The sequence below is a fragment of the Palaemon carinicauda genome, chromosome 33 (assembly GCF_036898095.1).
Source record: "Palaemon carinicauda isolate YSFRI2023 chromosome 33, ASM3689809v2, whole genome shotgun sequence".
Classification (NCBI taxonomy): domain Eukaryota; kingdom Metazoa; phylum Arthropoda; class Malacostraca; order Decapoda; family Palaemonidae; genus Palaemon; species Palaemon carinicauda.
Genome location: NC_090757.1, coordinates 59911031 through 59918148, shown reverse-complemented (window position 1 = coordinate 59918148; position 7118 = coordinate 59911031). Strand labels below are relative to the sequence as shown.

At 40.7% G+C, this 7118-nt stretch overlaps 1 pseudogene; it reads right to left on the bottom strand.

The window, feature by feature from the left end:
* The window catches only part of LOC137626198 (uncharacterized), a 9967-nt pseudogene extending 3397 nt beyond the window's left edge, over positions 1-6570 (bottom strand).
* Between the last annotated feature and the right edge of the window lie 548 nt (positions 6571-7118).

Here is a 7118-nt window from a genome sequence, read left to right as displayed (position 1 = left end):
CAGGCTCCGGCAATTTTGGGTCTCAGGGTATAGATTTCCAGTCTGCCAAGCCAAATGATGGTAATAATAAATATAATAATGTAGCTAACAACAGGGTAAAGCAGTCAGGTGTTCCAACCTATTATAAGAATGAGAAGACTCAGGGAAATATTTCAAATGGAGAGCCCTCTAGATTCTTCTCCAAAAACAGGGTAGTGTCTGGTAATGTGAGCAAAGGTAATAGGACCTGTTTTTGGTGCAATAAGCCTGGACATTATCAAGCTCAGTGTAATGCCAGGAGGAGGTATCTGGAGAGAAATAATAACAATATTGACAATCCTATATCTGTAATAACAAATAAGACTATTCCTAACACCCCCAAGGTTGAGAATCCACCGGTAACGGAAGGTAGCAATGTAAATAGTGGTGATGACAGCAATGTAAAACCAACTGGTAATAGACCTTCATGACTCTATGATAAATATATATGGCCGGGTAGACTGGTTACGAATTCAGGAATTCTAAAGGTAAAATTTTTGCGAGACACAGGGTCAGCTCGTTCTTTAGTATTAAGGGAATCTTTAAATGGTTTAGTTGAATATTCAGGGAATTACGTGATTCTGGGAGGTTTCCCGAATACTGTGGTTTCAGCTCCATTGGTGGAAGTTGAATTATCATTCCCTGGGTATAATGAGGTAACAGAGTTGGCTGTGGTGGAGAAACTCCCTATTCCAAATATAGATGGTATTTTAGGAAATGACATGGTAGACCATAGGGGTCTGGAATTATTCCCTATTGTGACTGTGAATGCTTGTCCTGTGACGGTGGTGACTCGGGCCTCCGCTAAGGCAGCTGATTTGATAAATGATGATGACTTAGATTTAAGTAGTTTAGAAGTAGAGTTAGAAAGGCCCGGGCCAGTAGGTAGTCCTAGTAGTACTAGTAATATCTTGCAACTTGATTGGGACCGTTTAACGTTTATTGAGGCTCAGAAACAAGAGTTTGATTTTGAGTTGGGTGACACAGCCGATTTAACTAAACCGAGGTTTTGTGTAATGAAAGGTTTGTTATATCGAATTAGTCGTCCATCTACACATGATCTGAACAAAACTTCTCGAGTGGAACAAATTGTGGTTCCCTCACAATTTAGGGAGTCTGTTTTGAAGTTGTCACATGATGATTCTTTTTCTGGTCACTTTGGAGTATTTAAGACTTTCAAAAGAGTAGCAAAATGTTTTTGGTGGCCAGGATTGAAATCATCAGTAAAACAATTTGTTAGTAATTGCGAGGTTTGTCAGGTGATGGGAAAGCCCAATCAAGTGATCCCTAAAGCACCTCTAAATCCCATTCCTGCAATTGGGGAACCTTTTGTGGAATTGGTTATAGATGTGGTGGGGCCTTTGCCCAGAACAAAGACTGGGTTTACTCATCTCCTGACCATCATGGACCGAGCTTCTAGATTTCCTGAAGCATTCCCAATGAAAAAGATAACTTCCAATGCAGTATTTGAGAAGCTTGTTGAATTTTTCTCCCGATACGGACTTCCTCGTAAAATTCAGACCGACTGTGGGACGAATTTTACGAGTAAGGTATTTAGGGGTAAGTGTGCTGAACTGGCCATTCAGTGCACTACCAGCGTACCTTACCATCCCGAGAGTCAGGGTGTGGTGGAAAGATTCCACCAGACACTTAAATCAGTTTTAAAAAAATACTGCTATGAACAAGGAGAGGATTGGGAGAAGGGACTTCCCTTTGCTCTCTTTGCCATAAGGAACCATCCAAATGCATCTACAGGTGTAGCTCCCTTTGAGCTGATCTATGGGCACAAAGTACGTGGTCCGTTGGAAATTTTTCATGAATTGTTATCATCTGGGCAGAAAAAGGAACTTAATGTGATGAAATTTGTAGAGAATTTACGGAAAAAGTTAGCCATTGCGTGGAAATTTGCAAGAGAAAATTTGGCTTCCTCCCAAGTAATCATGAAATCAAATTTTGATAAGAAAACCAAGGTGCGATCGTTTGAGCCTGGGGAATTGGTATTGGTGTTGAGTACAGACTCAGACAATTTCCTTGAGCCAAGGTATAAGGGGCCCTGGAAGGTTTTGAGAAAATTGTCTGAAGTGAATTATGAAATTGAAGCCCCCGGGACCAAACGAAAGTGCCGGGTCTTTCATATTAATAGATTAAAATCTTATATTTCAGGTGGTAGGGATCCTTTAGCTATAGTGTGTGAACCTGTGTCTGTAGAAGTAGAGTCTCCAGAGGATAACTTTGAGGACTTGGTTGGTCAGGTATCTTCTGATGCTCTTTTTAATAACGTTCAAAATCTAGAGGTTTTGAAAAGAGAGCTGGACCATCTGGAGGTTACCCAGAAAAGGGACATTATTAATTTAATCTGTTCTTTTCCAGAAATATTTCTTAGTTCGCCAGGTAGGACGAGGTTGCTTCAGCATGATGTGGATGTGGGCAGTGCTTCTCCCGTAAAGCAAAGTCCTTATCGACTAAATCCAGTGAAAAGGGACATAGTCGAGGAGGAAATAAAGTATATGCTGAAACACGACCTCATCCAACCTTCGATAAGTCCTTGGAGCTCTCCGATAGTTTTAGTTAAAAAGTCTGATGGAAAGTACAGAATGTGTGTGGATTACCGTAAAGTTAATGCCAGTACCAAAAATGACTCTTTTCCTTTGCCTCGCATTGACGACTGTCTCGATCAGATAGGGTCTGCAAAATTCATAACCAAGTTGGATTTGCTGAAAGGGTATTGGCAAGTGCCCCTGTCTGATCGAGCCCGGGAAATTTCCGCATTTGTAACTCCCTTTGGGCTTTACGAATGTAAAGTGATGCCCTTTGGGATGAAAAATGCTGCATGCACCTTTCAGAGGCTTATGAACAGAGTCATTTGTGGGTTGAAAGGCACTGAGATTTATATTGATGATTTAGTTGTTCACAGCAATGATTGGCAAACTCATATAGTAAGATTGAGAAAAGTGTTTGAAGCTTTGAGGGATGCCGGTCTTGTTGTGAACTTGGGTAAGTGTGAATTTGGTAAAGCCAAAGTGTGCTATTTGGGTCATGAGGTTGGTTTGGGTCAGGTAGCCCCTAAACAAGCCAATCTCGATGCCATTTTAAATTTGAAGAGGCCGAGTAATGTCAGGGAAGTTCGGAGAGTCCTGGGAATGACGGGTTATTATAGAAGGTTTGTGCGAAACTTCTCGGACATTGCTCAGCCGCTTACTAAGTTATTGGAGAAAGGACAGAAATTTGCGTGGTCTCCTCAATGTGAGGAGTCTTTCATTAAACTCAAGCTGGTGCTGATATCAAACCCAATATTAATATCCCCTGATTTTCAGAAACCTTTCATTATCGCGGTGGATGCTAGTGATGTGGGCATTGGAGGTGTTCTCTTTCAGAGAAATGGGGCTGGAGAGGTACTTCCCGTGTCTTACTTTAGCCGTAAACTATTGGCAGCAGAGAGGCGGTATTCAACTATCGAGAAGGAGGCCTTGGCCTTGGTTCGTACTTTGTTACATTTTAAACCCTATGTGACCAATTTCTCCTTCCCGATAGAGATTTGGACTGACCACAATCCTCTAGTGTTCATAGAAAGGATGAAAGGGTCCAATCAGAGAATTTTGAGATGGGCTTTGCAGTTGCAGGAATTCACTCTGGTTATAAAACATATTAAGGGATCGGAGAACCGCATTCCTGATGCCCTTTCTCGTATGTAATCTTGGCTTTTGTCCCTCCCTCGCCCTTCTCGTGTCTTCATGGGGTTTGTATAAAACTATTTTTCCATAGTAAAATCTAATGGCCAGTATGGGTGTGCGTATGAGTGAGTCCTTATCTTAGAGTTTAGTTTATATGTAGGTTTGGTTAAGTGCGTTATTTTTGTATGTTCAACCTTAGTAAGGTCTATCAATTTTTTCCTATTATTTTGTACTCGTTGGAGGTATAGTTTAGCCTTTAATTTAAGAGTCCCATTTTCTGATTTGGTAAGTCTTCTTCGTGAAGCTATGTGTTTTTTTTTTCTTTTTGGCATATGTATTGTTATATTTATAACTTCTTTTCAGGTTTTGTATTTCCGTAACATTGTTAATTAATTTTCATTTCAGCATTTTTACAGTATTTAATTTTGAAAAAAAAAATGTATTCTATGTGAATAATTTTTTTTTGTTTTGGGGGAGGAAGGTATTAGGTTAACGTAAAATGATTTCTTTATTTTATTTAAATCAGCCTTGTTTTTCTTTTTAAGTTAAAGTATTTTTGTTGTTTGTTTACTATAGTGTTAATGTAAGTGGCTCTCCGATTGTTGAATAGTGTTTTTGCGCCTCCTCCTCCTCCTTTGTGTATTAGTGGACTATCGTTTTAACGATTGTTTTTTTTTTGCTGTGAGTGTTGGGAAGGTGATGAGTGGACATGGTCGACCAGTGAAGGGGGTTCGGGCCTTGACAAGCTCTCACAGACACTATTTCCCGTCTCAGCATTCATGGTGTCTTGGAGGACGACTTTGGCAATTACCTTCGCACTTCTGATGAGTGTTTAGCAGATGCTCTGTCATCTGCGACGGTAGTTTTCTGCTATTTGTTCCCGTCGGAGGATTTGTACGGGAATTGTGTCGACGCTGTTTCCCGACACTGAACCTTGATCTTACTGGCCGTATTCCTCCAGTCCAGCTGTGTACGAGTGTGAGAGCAAACTGGCTCGTGAGGTGATAAGTAGGGAGGCTGACGCCAGGTAAGACAAATTATCGTTCCTCTTTTATAGGGAAGTGGATTGCCCTTCAATGCCTGGCGTACAGTTTTACCCTTCAGTATAAGCGGCTTGATGGATTAAGTACGACCCTGTATTCAACTCCCCTTCTGTACTTCACTTGAGGTGAAGTTATATATATTATTAATTGTCTAATTCTATATATACGAGTTCTATTGCTATGTTGTGTAACTGTTTAATTCTGTATTGTTTAGTTTTGTAAGATAGGTAGGAATATTAAGGTTTTCGTTGTTTTCATCTCCTACTTCCTTCTTCCTTTTTATTATTAGGTTATTGACTTTGGCTAGCTGTATTTTGGATCCACCTCGTTATTATTAAGTGTTTTCTCTCTTGGAATTTTCTCATGTTTAGGGTTTAGTGTAGTAGCTTTAGGTTATTTTCTTGTGAGTTCCCGAGAACCATTATTTGTTGTCTTGAATATGTGTAAGTGTATTTAATCTCACAAGGTTGATTTAAGTTATTGTTCTTGTTTATAATAAATATTGTTAAGTTTTCTTGGGTCTTTGTTTCCGTCTTTCCTTATCACTGACGTATTTTTACCGACTGCAATCCATGAGAATTTAAGAACCTGCATTACAACCTGGTAGGTTGTAACAATATGTATATATATATATATATATATATATATATATATATATATTTTGGAAGTCATTATAATTACCTGACGAGATCTGCCTTTTTGGTTGCTGATGTGGGGCATCGACTCTCCTTGAGCAGTGTGCTATGATATGATGCATTATCAAGCACAAGTACAGATGGCTCGGGAAGGGATGGCAGAAGTTGCGTCGTTAGCCACTGTTTGAACAACTTTGCATTCATCTCGCCATGGTAGTCTCCCTGATTGGTCTTGGCCAGGTAGCACAGGTATGAACCATCTATAAAGCCCTCATTCGTGCCAGCTGCCATCACCACAAGACGCCCACCTTCTCCAGGAGGAACCTGACGACTGTAAGTGGGGCTGGTGATATCCTGCGTAGTGTCTGCCCATACCTGTTGTGGGCCATCCTCGTCGTGAACCAGGTTTCATCTACGTAAACGACCACTCTCCCCTCCTCCCGCTGGCGTCGTAGATCACAGAGAGCAGTTATCCGGCGGCATACAATTTCCAGAGATTCCTTCCTTACATACATCTTACGTTGGAAAGTTTTATACTTGAATCCCATAGAATGCATGAGTCGAAGTACTGAAGCCCATGATGTCACTTCTGGAATAATGCCAGCTGTTTTGAGGTCATTTGTCAAGGAACCAACAGTAAAATGCTCCTTTTCGGCAAACTTTCTGTGGATACAGCGACGAATGGCACCAATCGTAAAGTTATCAAAGACAGGCGGCACTTGTGATCCTGACGAGGGTGAAGGAACGGAACTGGAGGCACGGTTGACGGTGACCCTCACTGCACCTGCAGTCATGCCCAAAACATAGCCAACACGGTCGTACGGCCTAAGAAGAAGAAAAAAAATTATATCGGATGATCCGTTGGTCTGATGGAGATTTTAGCACAAAAATCTTATTTTAACAAAAATAGTTATACTAAGACTGTTTACATACAATCTCTCTCTTTCTCTCTCTCTCTCTTGGTGGCATAGTGAATAGTTAATGGAAATGTTCAAAAGCCTGAATGACATTACAAGTATTATAATCATGTTACGCTAAATACAAATCAGACCATAAACATTGGATTTAAACTAGAAACTGAATAATTACCTATTCAGGCTATAGTAAATATGGCCACGGGCTTTCTCTTGACTATAAAGTTGCAAGTCGTAAGACAAATGCAGTTTTGCAACCACGGGGGCAATTCCAAATCTTGTTAGCCATTCTTGACTGTTATGGGTTTCAGTGGCGATGGAACAAGGTGAATGGGTGTCTGGTGGATGGGCGGGGCAAAATTTTGTCAAAGGGTGTTTACATTGCTTACGTAATGAATGTTTTCGACTCGCGGCTCGTTATCACTGGCCATGGCATCGGCTGGATCATTTTTACTCTATAAAAATTAAAACTATCGGGTTTAGGTTATTGCTAATGCTGACAAAATTTGTGAGTGGTTGTAAAGTATACATATGTCAACTTTCAGCTACATCCGATGCTTTGATAAGGAGCAAAGTCCAAAAAACCGTGTTACAGAGGCCTTGAATCTCATAGTAGTGTACGCGACCCGTCAAAATGACGACTAAATATTTAGATAGATGAGTACATGCACGCACATGCACATAGATTCAATACTTCCCACCCCTTCCCTTTTCTGACTACAACACGGCAGTTTCGGTAATTTGTGGGAGATTGTGGTTTACTATTGTACTGCTTGAGGTACCCCCTCTCACCAGGGTATGACTACTCCCTCTCCCCCTACTTGAGAGACGGGGAGA